The 21,651-nt window shown below is 40.9% G+C and overlaps 1 protein-coding gene across 7 annotated transcripts in view; it reads left to right on the forward strand.

Moving 5' to 3' along the window:
• SoxN (SoxNeuro) overlaps window positions 1–21,651 on the forward strand; it is a 278,527-nt gene that overhangs the window by 39,605 nt on the left and 217,271 nt on the right. For 6 of the 7 annotated variants that reach the window (XR_010888067.1, XR_001100531.2, XR_001100532.2 and 3 more), the window contains one exon: window positions 14,897–14,944. The gene's annotated coding sequence lies outside the window, so the exon portion shown is untranslated. Of the gene's footprint in view, window positions 1–9,137; window positions 9,237–14,896; window positions 14,945–21,651 lie in introns of all 7 variants that reach the window. The other variant, XR_001100536.2, reaches the window with a different exon arrangement.

Consider the following 21,651-nt stretch of genomic DNA (forward strand, 5'->3'; position numbering starts at 1 on the left):
TTTAACACATACATATATTAATATTTTGTGTGAAAAATTAATAAGTTATATATATTTTATCATATAAATTATTAAATTTAAATAAATATATGATTCTTTTTACCTCATTACTTATAATTCAACAATTCATATAAGAGAATAAATACTAGATAAATACATATTTATTTTTATAAACTTATGCTTATTTATTTATTGCAATTGCAATATTATTATAAAATTTTGTATATTCTCCATAGAATAGATTTTACGTTCTGTGTATCAGAGTTTTCTATGATACCAACGTGTGAGTTTGGGTTTCGAGTTTCGTGGTGCGCCGACAGAGAGCAATCCTTGATACATTGTATTCTTCCGAGAGAATTTTTGGAATTAATTTTTATAAAAGAAGTAAAGGCACACATATTAAAACTTTATTAATATGTATATAGTAAATATTTAAATTATATTTATGTTATATAAAGAGACTCTGAACTAACAGTCTTTTATGATATTAATATAACTACTTTGTTGACGATAGTTGAAATAGTTTATACACTTATCAACATTTTTATATATGTCCTTTTTTTAAAAATTTATATAATATTTCAAGATCGTGGTTTTATAAATTTGTGTGGAAAAATTATAATGTTGTTAATTACGTTCCTACTGACAAAAATATTAAAGCAAAATGAAGGGAGCATATTTTTAAAATTCTATTTAATTATTCTTTTATTAAAAAAATATATTTTAAGGTTTGTAAAGGTAATGTAATATATACTTTTATATATATATATATATATTTATATTCATTATATAATCAGCTATAATGCAAATTACACGGTATGCATGCTTTCTAGCTGCATTGTCAGGTATTTCTGGTATATCTGGTATACCGGGCGGACGTTACGCGCGGCATCACATCACATCGCACCACATCGCATCACATCGCGTCGCATCGCATCGTGCGACCCATCCGGTGGCCCTAGCAACGCACATGCGCCCTTCTTGGACTCTCGCCTCTCTGGTTTCTCTCTCCGGATGGTTGGGGATTGGCCCGGAGTAACACCCCCTTATAATGGGTTCACCCGTCCGCGTCGAGTGCTAGAGAGAGAGAGGAAGAGAAAGAGAAAGAGAAAGATAGAGAGCGAGAGAGAAAGAGGGATAGAGAGAAAGGGAAGGCAGAACAGAGATGGATGAAGCGAGGGAGGAACGAGAAAATCGGACGAGAGCGAGAGACGGCGGCTGCGAGGGCCGCGCGTAAGAGGGAAGAGGCCAACGGAAGCCATATTGATTTCCCTATGTTTCCCCGTGTTGTTACTATAGCGCCGGGCGAGGGTGCGAGGAGTAGGCAGGTACTACCCTCCTCAACAGCCACCCAGTTCTTCTAACTGTCGGTTGTCCGGTGAGAGAGACTGTACTGTACCACGGCGCGGCTTGGCGCGCGTATATTCTGCCCCCGATCCTCTCTTCTTCATCGTCTCTTTTCCTATTCCGCCGTTTTTTCCTTGCGACCTTCTGTCTCGCGCGTCAAGTATTGCCCATTATTTTCACACCATCATCTGTTATTGTATCGTGCAGACCGACCGATTTCGACCAGGATGTTTTTGAAAGAGAAAGTTATTACCGTTACTATGCGGTGTTACTGAAAAGTATCTTCATTTTTTTTGTTTTAATATATTAATATATGTATATTTTATATTATATATGTGTTTATAGCGTATTTCATCTCAAAAGGTTTTAAGTTTTGCGATTTAAAAAAATTTTAAATAAAGGGGAAGGAATATAATAGTGAGAGAAAGACATTTATCTTAAGAAAGATTTATTTGATTATATATGATATCGTGGACATCTCAAAATATTTTTATTATCCGCGAGTTATCGTATTGTTTCATGATCTGTGAAAGTTACAAATCGACGCTTTATCCAGCCTTTTCGGCTACAAGTCCCCGAAACACGAAACGCCGCTGCGAGACGCGATTCGCTCATTAACGATAGCGCTCGTTCATCATCCGTGCCATAACATCGTTCGTGGTCATGCGTGAATCGGACGTAGCGTTTTCCCCTAACACCGCGAAACGTCCTGCAGGCAGAAGGTATCCAGGGCATAACCTGGGTGGTCCGATATCAGCTGCGCAGCTTCCCAAACGCGTCGCGCGTTTTCCTGCGCTTTCCTACGCGGTGTCCTAGTGCTCTTTCCCGGGATCACGAAACGGAGGGAAAGAGAGGGGAAAGAGATGGCTGTGCTCGCCGTTGAAACGAGGGAGACGACGAATCGTGCGGTTGTTACCTAGTGATGCATGGCTCGGTAATAGCTACAATACAACCAGCTTACAAGAGGGGTTCCGCTACCATGCCGCTCTCGGCGACTTGAGATTTATTGCCTCCGGGCGGATCGCGGATTCCCAGATTCCCCGGTTTGCTCTTATAAATGACTCCTATTAATTGACCGCGCGATGGTAGACAAGGAAAAAGGGCCGCGCTCGGCGTACAAGGGCACCTGATCCATTTTCACGTAGATGATTCTGCGGCACAGGTGATAAATTATTTGCATTCACATCTAGAAATATTAGAGAAACGTTGAAAATATTTATAGATTTATTCGTATTTCCACCCTGGACGGATATATTGCTGTTAAAAAGTTAAGATTTTTATAATTTGCAGCATGTTAACTTTAACAAAATATAACAAATTTAGAAATTTTTCAATGTTGATTTAAACAGCGGAATGAAAAAAAGAAAAGCCATATACTCGCAAGCTCAAGACAGACGCAAGTCACGCAGTAGCCACTTTCAAATTCGTCGCGGTAATCCTCTGTTCGCGTATTTGTACCGACGCGTACGTTCGTCTAAGAAGAAAAAAAAATACAATATACTCCTCGGTGTCAGACAGAATTTTCCGCGGCTGAAATTATCGCTTTCATCGGAGCCGCGGTCAATTTAGCCTGCAAACTTCTCGACACACGGGAGTTCGCAGGAGCGACATTCGAGTCGAGCTGAATGGCGGACCTCCGCGCCGTGGGTGTTCCCCGTCGTTTCTTTTTTACCTCCCTCCCTTCGCGCGCGACGCACGATCGTGCGGATTTTAAAGTGCCAATCAGAGGGGACTGAAAAAGTAGAGAAAGCGAGGAAGAATATGCGATATCACCGGACTCGTGCCGCGGCCACGTGTCTGACGCGCGGGAACAATAAGAACCAGACATACTGAGCTAAGCACGGGCGCAGCACCCCCGACGCAAGCGGCCACCTATAACGAGAGATCTCGGCACTATTAAACGTGTCCTAATGCATTTAATGGTGAGTTCTCGTGCGAGGCGTGTGATCGAGGGGTAACGTGGGTGGGCTGCGTGTCAAAACACACGCGTCCAAATCGCACGCGATCCCGTTTAATTCGAGATTGAGATAGCTTGGAATCTTTCGATCCAATTACGAACGTTTATCTTTGCGAAAGAACTCAACGTTTTATCGAAAATTTTCTTTGTATACGTTATAATAAATATGTACACGTGTTTGGCACCTTTAAAGATAATTAGAACGAAATACTATTTCATAGTAGACTATTTCATAGGTAATAAATATATCCGCATTAGTTACACAAACGTTACATTTACTTTACGGTATTCTGATTGTACGGAACAGCGGCGTATTTGTAGCTTTTCGAGGAAATCGCGATTATTCGCGCGGGAGGGGGGGGGAGTGTTTCGACTCGTGAAATTTATGTAAAATCATGCGGGTCTTTCTTCTCGCCGGTGGGATATGTGGACTACTGGCGGTGTGTAATAATGTAAGACCGCCGAAGGTCGCAGGTAACAGACCGCCTCTCTCGCATCCTCATAACATGTAAAACACCGGGATTACGGGATAATAACGAGGGAGCGCTGGTGTTTGTAAACTTACAGTTTGCCGATGTACCGTACATATCCAGTCTTGTCGGGTAGTTAGAGTGGTCCGGAATATGCGGGTGAAAATTCTACATTCGCAGAGATTACGTCGCGATAATGTAGTGCTGTGGCGGACCGCATAGACCGGAAGTGGTAAATCTCTCGGGCGTTTCTAATTTAGGTAATTGCATCAAGTCGATAGTTTTTTTTTGTAACTAGGTAAGTTATATTTAATAATTTTTTATGTAAATCTTAACAATTGTTAACATATGACGGCATATGGTATTTTTTTAACATTTATGTTATACAAACATATCAACATTATTATTTTGTATTAAATATTGAACACAATATAGATTTTTAATATTTATTATATGTAAAAACATGAAACAGTTATGTTATATAACTGTTAAATAAAAAATGTTAGGAACATATAATAAATTAGTGTATAAAACATAATGTAATTTATTAAAAGTTAATAGGGAAAGTTGCATACAATGCTCTACAATAAAAATCCAATTTTTATCGAGACATAGTAAAGAATCATACTCTTTTAAATGTAAAAGAAAATAGCGTTATAAAATTAATGTTTTAAAAAACATGGAGTTAATAATTGAGCTCGCGAGCTTGTCGCAAAAACGTGCTGACATAGCGGTGCGCTAATGAAACGCTATGGTGGATCACGGGGTGGCGGCTTTCGCACGTAATTCCCGCTGGCCGAAGACCGCGCCGGAGTGGACACGAGGGATTCTGCCGTAGGGTCTACCACCCGTGGCTTTAATATCGCTTTATTAACCCACTTTGGACGCAGGCCCGATTTCTCGTCAGGATCCTATCCCCCCCTCGACATGAAACCTTATGTAACGTCGAATTGTTGAGTCAAGGAGACGAATATCTGGCGAAGTATAATAAATGACGCATAATTGGTTCGATTAATTCGCTAAGAATAGAAGTATATTAATTTTTATCAATAATATCTTTTGAGATGTATTATAAGCTTCATAGATTTTATATTAAAGTGTGCTACACATTAGACGAGAATAGCCTCGAAAACAAAAGAAATTCTCCGTTAACAATTTTAGATTTATTCACTCGCTCAATTGGCGCGGCGTGCAGCTCATTTACTTTATAATATTAAATAATTTTCTAACAAATAACGCACTTGTAGACATTTAGATAACAATTATATTTTTTTAATGTTATCATCATTGTTTACTAGTGTGGAATATTTTATAACTTGTAGTGCAATTGCGAAAATTCGCCGGCAATCCCCTAAAACAAGGTTCTCGAATCTTTTCATGCCTGACTTACGCGGGAGCCGGCTTAACAACCAAGCCGGCTTCCTTCACAGTGACGAAGCCGGCAGATGTCGATCCAAATATTTTAGACCTCTCGCAATTATTCCAATCTGCTGTAAAGCAGCGACGTAAACATCGTTTATGAGCATATTAAATTTCGAGAAATGCGTTGGTACGATCGTTGATGTTCGTGGTGATTTTTCACGAAACCTATCATTACTCAATGTGCGAAATATACTTCACGCGATTCTCGCGAATGAATTTCTCGACGATGCGTCGTAATCGCGAATGTCGAGAGAGCTTAGTGAGAGGAACAGAGAGAAAGAGAGAGAGAGGAAAAATGTAGATCTTGCTGGAACCCTGGGTGGAAGGCACCCTTTTAATCCGCGCTCAGCGACTCCCTCCCGATAGACGAGAGATTATCACGGGGGTATCATACGGGGCCTCTCGAGAGCGCGAGCGTCGGTAAGGGCGAGCGAGGGGGGGAGGAAGGAGAGAGAAACGCAGAGAGGAAGAGAGAGAGGACCCCATGGTTATACCGGTGGCCAGAAGTGGGGCTCCCGTGGCGCGGAGAACCGCCAAATCCACCGCAAATGCCATCGAGTACTTCTTGGGTCGTACGTGAGCGCAAGGGCGGCTACGAAGAGCACGTGGTACTTGAACCAGTTGGGGACCACTGAGAGTGGCCGACCGAATGTCGGCTGCGTGCACGTGATAGAGTCGAATGAAATAGCTCGCGAAAAAAAATGAATACGTGCTATGCGCTCATACGGCAAACACGGGCTCCATATATCGATAAGCGTTGATGCTCGGATTCTTATCCTGCGAACGCGAATGCTGCGCTGGTGCTGGAAATTATATGCTTTTTATGTGGCTGGTATGAAATATTATGCTGTAAATGTATCTATTTTCATTCTCTATTTAAAGTATCTTGATCTTTAAGAAAATTTTGCTATTTTTTCTGCAATTTTTTTATTTAGGTATGGCTTATGTTCGATTTGTGAGCCTTTACTGTTATGTATTTCAATTATTTGAGTTAAAATAACGGGTATTGAGATATCTAACTTATAATAGAAATAAAGAGTAACTATTCTTCTCTAGTTGATTGTATCTTTTAAAAATAATACGCGCATTATAAGAATAGTAGAAAAAATATACTCTTTTTATGATTTTTAGTGCGATATTAATTTAATTATAAATTACATTTTGATTTCTTTTTGCTTTTGTATAATGTAATTGGAATCTAAGATTGTAATCTAAAATAAAATGTAAATGAAAGTTAGTTAATTCCGATTATTGCCGACAAAGAATGCGGATGGTTCGCGCGAGTGTTTTTGATATTATCGCGATCTCTCGGTTTACAATTTTCAGGTCAGTACGCTACCACTTTTATTGACGACTCAATCGTAAGGGCGGCAGGGCGCGTTGTTGTCGCGTGTGTTCGGAATTTCGAGTCGTCCAGTGGATGATGACGACGCCGGCGAAATATGTATAAACAATATACGTTTATATATCAACGTGCATATATACACGCATCGGCACGTATCGCTCCAACGGACTTTGCGAGGGTCGGCGAGGGTGACGTCGGGAGGCCGGAGCGGGTGGGATGGAGCCGGTTTGTAACAAAATCAATAGAGGGGTGGCGCGCGAGAGGACACACGGGAGGGAAGGGGCAGAAGGGTGAACGGGCCGGCGCAGGAAGAGGGTGGCTCGCGCGGGGGTGGTTCGGCGAGCGCAAGCGCACTCGGTAAATGTGGAGGAGGGCGCGCGGCGGAGAGGATGAAGGAAGACAAAACCACCCCGCCGCCGGCTACTCCCACCCTCTGGTCGAGGCGACGGACTGCGATGGAGTGCCTCCATCCCCCATCTCTTCTTCCTCTTCCTCCTCCTCCTTCTCTTCCTCCTGCTCCTGCTCTTCCGCCGTCGTCGTTTCCCTTCACCCTCCCCGTTCCCTACCTTCGCTACCTACTTCGAGTCTATAGAACAGCTCTTGCTAACCTGAAACTCGGGGGGTGATGCGCCTCCCGGAATGGTACGTGCTGCCATCCTCGCTGCCACGGCGATCCTCGGAAGTGCGAATCTCGGGCATTTTGTTTCAACAGCAACGTCGGTCCAGAGATATTCCGTTGTAAATTCCGCGATTAATTTCGACCAATAATCCGAAAAAAAGATGACGATACGTTACGTCGCCCCGTGATCTTGCGAGAAATAAATTTTCTTTTATATTCTCAAATTCTTTACGCTTTAACGTTAATTTTATATTGTTGTTAATAAATCTAGTTTGTTAGGGATGTACCGAGAATCGGTTTAGGAATTTGCCAATACATCGGAAATCCGATTAGCGAGGCGTGCGTTCCACTAATCGGCAGGTCCGCGTGCATACAGTACCATTTTTAACACGTTGTGCGGAATGGCGGGCAATCCTCTGCGAGAATTTCGATTCTCTATGAATAGTAGGATCTAAACGTTCGCTAATATCGAATTTCCAAATCCACAAGATCATCAGATCACGTATCAATCTTTCACAAGTTATTGTTCCCCGGGCAACAGCTTCGCACGGGTATCGATTCTTTAAAACAAGAAATATCAACCCGTCAAACAAGCGCCAAAAATCAATAAACTATCAAATAATTAGAATATTTGAGATATAAACAAAGGTATTTATTGTTCCATCACATAGATTGTTTCACTATGATGTGACTCAATTAACGAAAAATGTAAAAATAACTTTTTTATTTTATCTTTTTTGTTTGATAATTATCTAACTGCTTGTTGAATAAATTTTTTAATGCGATGCACTACATACGATACGATGCATTAAATCGTGCAATACGTTGCACAAAAGTAAATACAATATTTATCTACATACACATTAAACATACTATCGTCATAACGTACGATGTTTTATGTGGTTTGTACTTGTCGCAAATCTTTACCACATCTGTATTCTACGTGCGGGATGGTAGCCTTTTTTGCGCGAATGCCGCTATTTTAAGGAAACGAAACGACGTTGTCTTGGCCTGATAAATCATCGAAGACGGGGAACGTCGCGCGCCGGCGGAACGTCGTTTGCAAACACTAATAAAGTGCCATTCTTCCGCCACTCGGTTCGTATCTCACCCTCCGGTGACGCGCCTGCTCGCGCGTATTGTCGCGCGTAAGAGCGCGCTACGCGCTTTACGCCACGCGTGCACGCATTATTTCACGCGGGGGCGTCGAAAACGTATTTACCGTTCCCGGCGGGACAAGCGCCTTGATTTGTCGCCGAAAATCAGGCGAGGGTGGAATCAAGGGTCGCGATAAAAGCATTAGCTGCCCGCTTAAGTGTTTTTCCAACTTGTTCAACTCTGTTGTCTCTCTTCTCTCTTTCTCTCTTGCTCTCTCTTATCGCCTCTTCATCCCCTTCTTCTCTGTCATCGGATGTTGTTGTACGAGGGACGTCGCCGTTCTGATATCGACAGGTCTGGCGTGTCTTCACGTCCTTAGCATTCCCGCTTTTCTCTTCTTCCGCGAGACCGCCGAGCGGAAGCGTCGCGAGGAAACTGACCGGAGCTTTCGATATTTCATCCGTTTGATTATCGACGAGTTTCATTAAGAACGTGAACTTTGGCTTAATTAACCGTTGTACCGATTGCATTAAAATGCGAGCGAGGCCAGTGATATTAAGAGGTCAGTAGTGAACTCCGTTTTAAAGGTCGCCTTCCCCGAAGACCAACAGCGAAAGGTCAGCCGGGTCTAACGATGCCGAATCGATTTATGTATTGTGCCGGATATTTATATGATAAATAAAACTTTTTAATATTTAGCTCTTGGAATATGGAAATGAGAATAATATTTTTATTTATATCATTTAACTGAATTCTCTGTTAATTATGTCAATGTATTTAACGTATTATATATTTTATTGTATATTCTAATGACGTGCAAAGCTGTCTGCTTCCGCAATTTATTCTACCGGTTTCTAACGATTATTCTCGCAATAACAGGTCAATGGGAGCAATGTATGGACGACGCAAATGATGGCCGGCAGACAGTGAAAGCGACGGTGTAATAATCCGAACAGTGGCAAACAGACATAGATAAAAGTAAGTGAAAGAGAAAGGGGGAAGAGATAAAAGTCTGAAGGGAAAGAGAACGGTGGGCAGACGGAGATAGGGATACCGTCTGACAAAGGACGACAGAAACTCTTTGTTCTCGTGGCTCAACGGCTTCATTCCGTGGCCGCGATGTTTTTGTCAAGGTCACTCTCATTCACTCCCCATGCCAGTAGCCCGTTTCCATTCTTTCTTTAGATTCGATGTAGTCATTTATACTTTTTTTTTTACTTTTTAATTTCGACATATTGATCTGTGCCATGCGATTTTCTGGTATGGTTAATAAATTTTTTTTTGTAATTGAATGTTCTTATACAATTGTGATATAAAATGGTATTTCTAAACATTTATTATTGATAAACATATCGATTTTTATGTATTATTTGTTTTGTTATATTTTTAAATAGTGAAAGTATTAAGTTTTTCTTATGCAAATTTAATAATGCAAGGTGTCTTTGTATTGTGCGTGTGTTTTCTATGACGAATTCTTAGGTAATAATATGTTGTAAATATTACAGGTGGATATATTATTCTATTTTAAAGAGCGATCAAGGGACAGACCTTGACTTATTCTTTTGTAAAATATAATCTAGCTCATTGCTCCCTCATGGTTATTCGTAGTAGACTCGTTTCACTGGATTGTTGCTCCTGAATGGCGATTTTGGCCTGCGGTGTATGAATGGCATTTTCTGATGCGCTCTCGAAGGAGTCCCTTTCATTTTCTTTTGTTGCCTTCTCGCTTTTCTCCCTTTTTCTTTCTCTCTTTCAAAGTCAAATCTTACACAGAAATTCTCCGACAGGTAAAATAGTGGATTACCAATTTGAAGAAACAATTAACATTGTACAGTAAATATTATGATTATCTAAATTCATATTTTATTCTTTTAAATTCGATGAGTTAATATAGCATACCTTGTATGCATTCCTTCGTTATATATGTGTATGTGTTTCACGCTGCGTTATATTTCCTTCATTATTAGTTTCTTCATTGTTATCAGTTTCACTTTTCATCGTTTTCTTTTTTATATTGTTCTGTTTATTGCTCTTATTGTTAGGAAAAGTTTCCCAAAGCATAACAAACTTCTCTCTTCTCTCTCTCTCTCTCTCTCTCTCTCTCTCGTCTCTCTCCGTTGCTTCACATTTCTCGTCTCCACACTAGATTTCTTTACGCGGTGAACCAACGATCCATTGTCAGCTCGGGCTCAGTGGGTAGAAGTTGGGTAGGAGAGGAAGAATTGTTGCACTGTAGAATCGAATCCCCTACCGACAACTCGAAAGGAAATGAGGTGCCCCCGACAGGACCTATCCCAACCAAAAAGAAGCCACCGGACCGTGCGAAGGAGGAAAATCTTTCCTTACGCGAATCACGCGCGCGTCGTTGATGTCGACAACGCCTTGACCGCGTTTCTTCCTTTAGATGGAGTATCATATCATGAGATTAAGATATATAAAGTAATCTTCTGCGATGATACACTATTTTCTTAGCGTTATTTCATCGCACGAGTACCTCGCTTATATCGTGATAAAACTGCAGCATCAAAGATCTACAAATCTGTTAAATATACAAGTATTTTTATTGTTTTTATTTATTATTATTATTTTGTTAATTTGTAATAATAATTATTATTATATCTTTCTTTATCGGTGATACAAATGTGATTACGTCGTCTTTGTATGTACGCGCCGCGTCGATAGGAGGGATTAGATCCGCTTTAATCTTTTTTTTTTGTTGTATTTTGGGCGCGTGGCTCGACAAAGGCACGAGAGGTCTCGTGTAAGAACGAAAGCTGAACGAGAACTCACTTCGAGAGGTGTTTTGGATTTGCCAGGTGCAAAGAAACACGCGCGTAGCCGAGAATAGTATTACAGTAGTATTCTTACTACTGAGTGTTTCTCGCTGGTCAGGACGGGGTTGAGAGAAGAAAGATCCCTTCGGAGGATCACAAGTTGGCCATTCAATTTTCACGCTACCTACGAATTCGATGATAGAAAGCCGCACTCGGATCTAATAAAGTGGAATATTATCAACCTTACAAGAGGAGAGTTATTTTAAAGAGAAAAATAAATGTTGATTATTCAAAACCGAGCATGCGGTTTTAATTTAATTTTTAAGCTTAATTAACGTTTATATACTTAAATAATTTCGATAAACATCGCGTCAACTGCATTTAATCGGATATAAATTTATGAATTAGTCACATGTACATATATTAGACTCTTCTTTGCGTGCAATATGTAGGTTTTTTATGAGGTGAGAAAGAATCAGCTCTATTTTCTCCTATCGGCGAGATAACGAGGCATGGACCCGTAGTGACACCTGAGGTGTCGAGGCCATGACACGTTACGAGGGTTGCCGTGCCAGACATCCATCACTTCTTTGTATAGCTGCCCCGTGACACCTGGTTCTGCGTCCCCCATCTCCACTGTAAACCCCTACGATTTCTTTTTAACCTTTCTTCTACGGTCATGGTGGTCGTATCCATCTCCGAAAATTGTTCGAACTATGATATAGTTGGAGTCATAAACAAACGAACGTTTGTAGAAGTTCTAATAATTAATTATACTCTTATACGTGCAATTATATTCTTTGAATTTTATATGAGAGAAGGAATATCGTTGAAAGTTGATAAAATATCACAAATAATTTTCTAGAGCGACTTGAACTCGATTGACATTGATTAAACTAAGTATTAATTGATTAAATTATAAGAGAATTATTGATTAAATTATAATGACTGTATTTTCTTAATATATCTAAATCTTTAAAATTACCAACAATACGATTAAATTTGAAGTGTTTAAATTTTTGAAGTAATCAACATTATCGATGTATGAACCTGTATTTGCTGCAGCTAACCCCATGCAGCTAACCCCATGCAGCTAAACCCATGCAGCTAAACCCATGTTAAAAACAAACGGAGGTTTATTCAACCTTAGGAAATATTTGAAGAATAAAGCCTGATTTTTGGCGAAAGTCACTGGGAGTCCCTCGATTACTTGCTTCAGTGGTTTTGAAAAAAAAGGCAGAAGCAACCAGTCGATCTTTTACTCAGAGGTCGAGGGACCCCTCATTGAGAACGTTCGCTAAATCCAGGTGTCCTGCGATGTCCTCGAACCTCCATATTTCACTCATCTCATCAATGGTGGGGAGGAAGTTATGTGCAGGTGTGCAGAATAAGCAGAATAATGCAGACCTCGGGCAATAAAGAGGATGCACGGAACGAAAGAGAAACGAAGTGTGGGCGGCGAAACGAATTTTCAAACGTTGATCTCATACCGTTTTTCTTAAAATCGTTGGTAAAGCTTCCGAAAGCTAAGACCGATTAGGTGCACCTACTGTGAAAGGGCTGACACGCGACTGACAGCGAAATACGCAGAAACTTATTGTCGTTTTCGTGATGATGTCGGCGTATTTTGCCGTATTGTGTGCAACGAAAAATTCGAATCCTTAATTTTTTTTATTTATTTAATAATCGCAAAATTTTTGCAACACATTTTACATTTTATCATTGAGATTGCATTAAGTATAAAAAATAAATAAGAATACTTTAAAATTTATTTTGTAACACAACAGCATATTCGAAGCTATAGACACCAGGATTAAAAAATTAGTATGTAATGCTTTATAAATTTAATTGCTATTATCATCGAGTTGGCCGAAACATTTCAGGAAGGTATCTTACGGGGGAATATCGATCGATCGACACCTCTGGTGACTCGACCCGTCGACATATAAGCGCGGCATTGCTTCGGGGATGGTCGGAGAGAACTCGTCGATAGCCACCGACAGAAGGAGGCGGAACCTCTCATTAATAACCGGTGACTCGGCGTTTATATAAATAATCCTACGCGGTCGCAGGCACTCACCTGCGATTCGGTCGATCGCTCACTATCTTGACGTGAAAGAAGCTTCTCCCCCTACGGTTACGACCGATCCATTCGCCGTCTCCGTCGTACTCTTCACGCTCGCTCGCGTGTCTACTCTCTCCTTTTCTGTTCCTGCTTCATTTTCCCTCTTCGGATCGCCACCGCCTCCTTTTTTTTCTCTCTCGTTCGTAGCTTCTTTTTCTTGCGGATTCTTCAATCGGCATTCCGAAAACCACTAGAGCAGGGTATTTTTCTTGTTACTGTTGAGTTTATGAATGCCTGCCTACGACGTCCGGTCATTTCTTTCGGCAGCTACGTTTTGACTCTAGAATACTTACACTAATGCTTTAACTAGTTTAACTGACACTCCAAAATCGAGGCACGCAACTTTTTCACCAGCTTCTTAAACGAATATAATTTTTAAAAATAATTTTTTTATAGTAAAATTGTTTTTTATTTTATGAATAGGAAGTAAGAATGGGGCATTTTTTCTAAATAATTAGTCTATAATTTGATGTTGAATCTCTATATTTTTTTATTATTTCAGAATTTTATATGAAAAGTTAGCAAATATATTTTTAATGATTACTTGGATTCACAGCGTGTTGAGTTATCGAAAAGGATAACTACTATATCTTGTAAGTTATGGGATCGAGAGATGGAATGTTACGGAATTCCGAGAGTGCGAAAAGAAACATTAAAATTATTTTCCGTGGTGTGATGTGCGTCTTCGTAACGGCGTAATAAAAGTTTCCATTCTTGCAAATGGATAAACTTTATTCGCGAAAGTTTCTGTCGCGAACAGGAGAAGCGACGTCCCTTTCCGCTCCCTGCTTCGGTATATTGTCCCCATTTGGTCCATCCGCGCATATACTTTGGGTGGCGCAATTATTACTTGTCCGCTTTATGATGCGAGTAACACTGACCGGCGAATGAAGGAAGAAACTTGAAATACAGAGAGCCGCAAAAGTTCGTCACAAAAGATTACGGCAGCGGAATTGGACGCAAAAATTTTATGAAAACTTTAAAATTTGATTTTCTGCATAAAATTGTTTTACAAATTTTTATTCTTATTAAATCAAATTAAAAAAGAAATAAATTTTTATGCTATTACAATCGATTATTTTTGCTTGACATTTATGTCAATATTTGTGATATTTGTTGCAAATAAAAAATTGTTTATATACTGGATCATAACATATCACAAATGTTAAGAGAGATATTGTACGTACCAGATTGCAATTAATTTTTAATGATATATCTTTATATTATCGTTGATTGTTTAGGATTGTTATGTGTGCGCATCTTTGTATACAATTTCACTTTCATTCACGCCGTCATTTCCTGGTGCGTCGGAGGAGGTGCGCGCGGGTCGATCGTATCGTAAAATATTTAACGAGGCAGTTTGGCGAGACGTCTTTGTAAACGGTATGAATATCGCAATAAAATATATATGTATATGTTTATATATTGGTATAGCGACGAAATATAAATTCAACGAGCTTCCGTCCCGAGATGTCGGCTCGTTTCTTGCCCTTTCGCCGCCTTGCCTTCGCTCGTTGTGGTTGCCTGTGAAATTCCATAAAAGATACGATCGAGGCATAACGCAGATAATTTCTCTTCATGCTCGGCATAATGCTTAATTTTAGTTCCTGCTGTCTCTCACACGCCCAATGCAACCCCTTTTCCTGTCTTCGTATCCATTCTTGTCAGATTGTAATATTGTACATGTGTAACATTTCAAGGATTGTTATCTTTATACGTATTTCTCTTTATTGTTTCAGACGGATCCCGACTGTTGCAAATCATTGACGAAGGATGATCAACGATTGGTGAGTCTTATGACATAAATTTTCTTTCTATTTTACATTTTTGCGATTTTCGTGTTGTTCTTTGTGTTTAAGGGGTAATTATTGTAATATTATACTGATGCATAAATTTAAAAAATTTGACTAAGATTTCGTTTTATGAACTTTTATTTTAATTTATGTTTAGCATATTTGGAATAAAATTTTTGATATAAAATTATTAGAGTTTATCAGATGCCGCGGTAGTGGTAGTGGCATACTAATAAAAATGTGAAATTGATCTTGATTTAAAATGATTTATCCCTTTTTCACGTTTATTGCATTGTTCATATACAGATACAGAAATTTGCATGCATGAATGATCTCGAATGCTCATATCTTCTCCATCCACGAATATCGCATATAGAAGCGTGCATGAAAGTATTTGCGAGGCTGCCAAGGAAATTAAATAAGAGATCACCAATTGTGCAGCCATAAACTCAAAAAGACGTGCGATTTTGCATATCCATTCAGAACCTATTAATTCTTTAGTTTTCATCTTATTAATATTATTACAAAGTAAAAATACAGTTTAAGGCTCCTGGGTAGTCACCGCAGCCATATTAGATTCGTGACGTCAGAAGCGAGAAATGACACGCCGAGAATTCTTGCGTGCCATTTCTAAATAAAATAATAATTTAACAAAGTAACACTCTAGATCGCTTTAAGACACCTGTAAAATTGTCCGAAAACTATGCTTTTTCCTTGACAGGTTATAAACAATCGTTAAATCAACCGTGAAGCGAAGCCTAATTATGCGAGAAAACACACGGTTGACAGCTGTCTGTATGAGTAGAAAATACTGCTTCTACGTTGGGCTTTCTCTGCTAATCTTAGTTTTCGCGGATAATTTTACAGGTTTCATGAACACGTCACATATCACAGCACTAACATTTAACGAATATTAACGAAATGGCACGCAAGAATAAATTGGGTAGTCAACATGTCATTTTTTCACGTCTAATAGTTCATCGATTCTCCACCTAAGACGCTGCATGAGAATTTCTGTCATATGGACATGTCGGTAACGGTACTAAGCTATATATATTCTGTATTTATCGCGTTTATTTTTTTGTAAACAAATTTTTGAATTATAAATTAGCATTTTGTATGTTATTCAGTAATTTACTTTTATCGTATCAATTGATTAGGTCAAACTGTTACACTATTTACTTATACAATAAATCGACTAGGTAAATTCGACTAGGTTTTTATTCCTACCACAATTATGTCGCCACTGTCAACGCGGAGTTCACGGCTACGGGACCAGGAGCCTCTTATTACATTATTGGACTAGATATAACAAAAAAATATTCAAATCTTTTTTATTCTAACGTACAACTCTAATTTAGAAAATAAATTACGGGAGGAAAAGAGTAACGTGCAATATAATTAAATTTTTATGCGCGTTTGTCTTTTTTTTCTCAATGATACATCAATTTTCGAAATCTTCGTCTACCGCGTCGATTTGCAGTGCATAAAGAGCAAGAAAAAGAATAAAGAGGTAGAAAGAGATTGCTAGGCTGGGGGCTGGTAGGAAGGCGGTAGAGGGAGGTTGGTCGAGGCATACTCCGAGGGTGGAAGAGCATCCCTCTTGATGGCGTCACCTCGAGGGCCCAATTAGCGCCAGCACGAGTGTCATTTCGTCGCGGTTTCCGCATACTGGCTGTCGTTGACTGGCGTTTTCTGCCAGTGGTTTCGTTTCTTTCACGTAGGCAGTTATACGTATAGCGTGCGTGATGAGGCGGCTGCATTTCCCGGCACGCTGGGCCCCCGTAGGCTCCTTGTATCCGATCGTCCCCTGCCCCTCGGCTCCGCACGCCCTCGGGGATCTTTTTCCTCTTTTATTCGCCGCGTTCCACCTTTCGGTCCCGCCGAGCGCATTATCCAATTTTCTACCAGATATTTCATGATATGATAATTGGACATTCAACGCGAAGCGCCACCCCTCCCGTCTCGGCCGCTTCTCGTTCGGTTTTCAGAACGAAGGACGGTTGAATTATATCTCTCGGGGTAGATAGCGCGAGAAACTAGGCGGAGAGGAGGACAAGCTGCAACGATATGCCCCGCGAAATGGTGCCGGTTATCAATAGAAACATTTCCCATCGGCGCGAAACTCGTAGATAGTGCGTGTTTTATCCTTTCTTTCTCATTTCTCTTTTTTCTCCTCTCCTTTTTTTTCTTCTTCTTTTTCTTCTTCTTCTTCTGCTTCTCTCTCTCTCTCTCTCTCTCTCTCTCTATTCATCTTTATCTCCATCTTCATCTTTTTTCGTTACTTGTCGCGGAGCACGTTTTCTTCCCTTTCATTCGCGTTCTGCTCAACTCCTCGGTTATTTCCATAACGACACTTTATGCAACGTTAATTATTGTCGGCGTAATGAGCTCGAGGAAGTCTTCCAAGATGCAGTTTCGCCGCACTTCCTCCTCCCATCTCTTCCTCGCTACGTCGATACCTTTCTCTTTTCCACTAGTTAGCAGCACCGGAGTGTCAAAGGGCTCCTCTCTCGTCATTCTTGGAACGGATACCTCGTGAATTTCCGCATCGCCGCGCACTTCCACGGAGCTGATCTCGTTAAGAGACTCGTTTGCTCACGCCCCGCCCGCTCGCGCCTTGTTAGCGTGTCTCGAGGAGTTCGCCTTCATTTTTCCTCGCCGAGATTGGTGACCCTAGATTACTGAAAATGCTATTTAACACGTTAATGTTCCTCGTCGCGATGTGCCATTTGCACGGTCGAAACGGATAATTTTAACGTAATACAAAAATACGCGCAAGCGATATAATTTGCAATTCTTAATTGACTTTTTATACAACTTTTTGCTTATTTATATCGATCTTGTCCGGAACACGGCAATTTCAGTTAACAAGTTTATAAATTACGGCAGATTGCTGTGCGTTTAATTAAATTATTAATTATTTCATCAAAATTTTTACCGCGTCCGAAAATTTACGAGAGCGCGAAATAATCTGGCGTGGACGGTGAGTTTACGTTTGTTCCGCTGCACCCGAGGATAAACGCAAAAACCGTGTAAAAACAGGACGAAGTAGTCGAAAGGGGAATCGTACAATACCGTCGTTAGGCCCAGTACAGCGAACGACAACTCTTTCCCGCTATACCGTGTATCGAGTGTCATTCAATTGCGCATCCCAATTAAATAACAGGCAAAAGGGCGACATAGCGTCGTGAAGCGTCTCGGCGCCCCCTAATTGCGAGTTTGAAGGAGGTTAAAGCATTCACAGAGGAAAATGAGAAAGAGGACGATGTACAACAATCGGTTGAGAGGGGCATTTGATTTCACGATGAGTTGTTTCGCAAGCAACAAATGACACCTTGTCGATATTTCTAAAATCTTTTTTTTTTTTAATAATTATTTGACATAACTTTTTTCTTTTAATTTTTAATGTATATTTATACATAATATAATATATAATTATACATATCGTGAAAGTATAAATGGCGCAAAATAAAACTCGATGCAATTAGAAATTTATAACAAAGCTGTTTTTGTCGAAAAAGTTTTGTCAAGTTTTTGCACAACAATGTATATGTTTTAGGCAATATAAACTCGCTGAACAGAAAGAGAGCTCGATACTTAGTATTTTAATTATTCTGTCTTTTGTAAAGAACACTTGCCTAAGTTCGGGCATAACAAGTTGCTTAGGCGCGTTTGTGCGTGTTTCCAATGTTTCCGCGTGCACGCATCGAGATGTTTCGAGATCTGCCGAGTTTTTCTCTCGCCCATATTCTTGACAGTGCGAACTTTTAACGGTAGGGTTGTTGCGTGCGCATAAAGGGCGAAATCGTGACTCGTAAGGGGTGGCACGATTTTGCGCTCTCGTCGCTTTCGACTGTTTCGGAAAAAAAAGATTCGCCAGTTTCAGCGAAAACCGACGTGGGTTAGGTCTTTCAGCTTGCGACTTGTAGCACGCTTGCGCGCATCTGTACGCGGAGATGCTGCAGGGTGTCTCTTGTGCGCTATTAAAAGGTAACGTAATTAGCACAGGCAAACGAACTAATTACCAGAATGCGAACGGCAAGCGGAAGGCACAAAAGGACGCCCCTCGCCGCTCCCCCCGCTTTTCCAGTCTCTGCGGATTCGTCTGTCTCTTCTCTTTTCTTCGTTGTCCGTTTGTTGCTCATGTTGTAGACGCATCTGTTCCGTGTCGATGCGATCGTGTGACGACGATAACGATGTTGTTGACGATATTGATATTTGTTTCACGACTGACGAGTGATATGAACACAACCACGAGAATCGAAATGTTAATTAAAAGCTGTACTGTATGGAAATCGAAAAAGAGAGCAATGCGAGCGGGAATTTCCGAGATAAAATTTATAGTTTAATTACAGATTAATAATGACTTTATGAATATTGAGAGATGTGATTAACTCTGCTTAATCTTCTATTAAATGCTAACGAATCAACATAAAATCTCGAGAGAATGAACGACCGCAATTGGCTCCCAGTCGCAAGACTGCTTTCTATCGAGCTTTTGTTAAGCTATTCTAGCAATTCTGCGTCCATAGCGAAATGTTTCTCGGAGAGCGCTTAGTCGTCCTTCGTACCGCGAAAGGGTTAAGGTGTAGTAGCGTCGTGCGCGAATGATCGTCGTAGCGAGACGACAGCGAGCGGGGTCGCGCGGAGACAGGCGTGTAAAATGGAAACGTCGTAATTAGTATGCGCGTCCGCACATTATGCACGCAACGGCACTCACTTCGCAACCACTTTCTGCAGCAGCGGCAGTTCGCGGCAGCGAGCGCGCGGGAGAGAAGAAGAAGCGTCGCGACGCGTAAGCGGGCGTTGGAAACGCGGTGTCGCGGTTCGCACTTATGTTCACCGAGTACACCTCTGGGTCGGAAACAGAGACTGGGGCGCGTCCCTTAATGCGCGCGTATGAACACCGGAGGAGGACGACGGCATGGTTCCGTTGCATACACGCTTCTGTGCGTGTTCGTGCGCGATGTTGTCCCGAGTACCGCGCTGCGCGGTCACATGACACGCATCGTGAACACGACACATCGTGCCTCGCGACGCGAAAATATTCGCGTACTCTTCGTACTCACACTGTCACTGTACATCCGCGAATTTTCATCAAATTTCATCTAATTTCACAGTGTGCAAATTATTTCTCAACATTTTCCTAATCTGGATAATACTTTCAGTTACTTTCTGTGATTCTGTAAAATAGCAACGATAAAGCATTAGGTTCATCTTTGTCTAAAATCATGCTTTTTAATATTAAATTTTTTTATTGTCATAGTTCATAATTATATTGTTATCGTGAAGATTGCTAAATAATAGATTTTTGATTTTAAGCAAACAATCTTCTGTATCTAGAGTTTATCCTACGATGAGACGTGTTTTACAAGCTCCTTTCTGTTGGTGATTTACTTCTCCCGTTACCCTTTCGTTCATGCGAGAGGGACCGATGTGAGGTCCGGCGTGAATTAAACGCTATAATTCACGCGCGAGTTTTCATACTTAATGAGAGAACGCCGCGTCATCATCCCGCGCCATGTGCGCGTCTTCGCAGGCAGCCTCGACTCGCGCGCGTGCACGGGTCCATAGAAGCGATAAAAATCGCTTTGTAACGCGACTCTATCTATCATACGATTCCGTCGACTGACGTTCTCCGCATGACGAAAAATCTTGTTTTCGTAGTAAGGAAAATCGCAGCGTAAGCGGACGTCGATTTGTACGTTGTGGATGCTCCTGCGCGTAATAAAATGTTTTTTTAAAGAAAATATTATGAAAGAAAGTACGAAAATGATTAGATAAAACATCAGCGATAACATTTTTATCTGACAATCACTATAAGCGTTGCTAATTTTATTGCTGACAATATTTTAATGATTAGTTGATCGATCAAAGGATTTTTCTAAGCACGCTGCAACCGTCCGTATCCAATTTCTTTGTAAAATCCTTCCTTGTCTCTAGTAATTGCGGGATGGGACGGATGGCGCGCTAAAGATACGCTGCAGCGACGCGAAGGGAAGAGAAAAGGGAGGCAGCAGACGACTTTGCGAAGACAACGCTCTCGACGAATACCTTCGGTACTCCCGGTTGTTAATCGTTGGTTGCACCCTTTCAACCCTGCACTCCTTCCTTATAGAGCGTTTTCTCGCGCCCACGCCCTATACTCGTCCATTAGCCTCGTCCCGTCGACGAGGACGTATCCGCCGCATCGTCCTCGTTCCCGGTTTCGCCCTCTGTTTCGTCGTCGCATGCGTGTGCGTTCGTGTGTGCCTGGAAAAGTTAGGATAACGAGCGCGGGTAGGCGTGAAGAGCAAGCGAGCGACAACCGGCGCGTTGTTTCGCATCTTTCGCGAGTACGGGAGCGAAACTTCCGTCTTGTACCCGACGATTCTTCGACATTTCGCGCACGGTCGGCCCATATTCACTCGCAGGGCTTATTAGGTACGAGTCGATGAACGGAGGAGGGTGAGCGAAGTGTTGAAACAAAAAGTGCCTAGCGAAGGTCGCGCGGATATGAGAACCTCTTTGAATTTCTTACAATGAAAGCACCGAGTCGCGATATTATTCATTCATGACACGAGGAAGCGTTAAATATAATGATTATTCGTTATGTTGTCGTATATTGCGTTCCGATAAGTCAAAACTTGAAAATTCAAGCGTTGTCAGAGCGTTAGAGATTTACAACTTGATGCGTTAATTTTTGCGTTTATTGCGCA

This window comes from Linepithema humile, chromosome 1 (genome assembly GCF_040581485.1).
Source record: "Linepithema humile isolate Giens D197 chromosome 1, Lhum_UNIL_v1.0, whole genome shotgun sequence".
Classification (NCBI taxonomy): Eukaryota; Metazoa; Arthropoda; class Insecta; order Hymenoptera; family Formicidae; genus Linepithema; species Linepithema humile.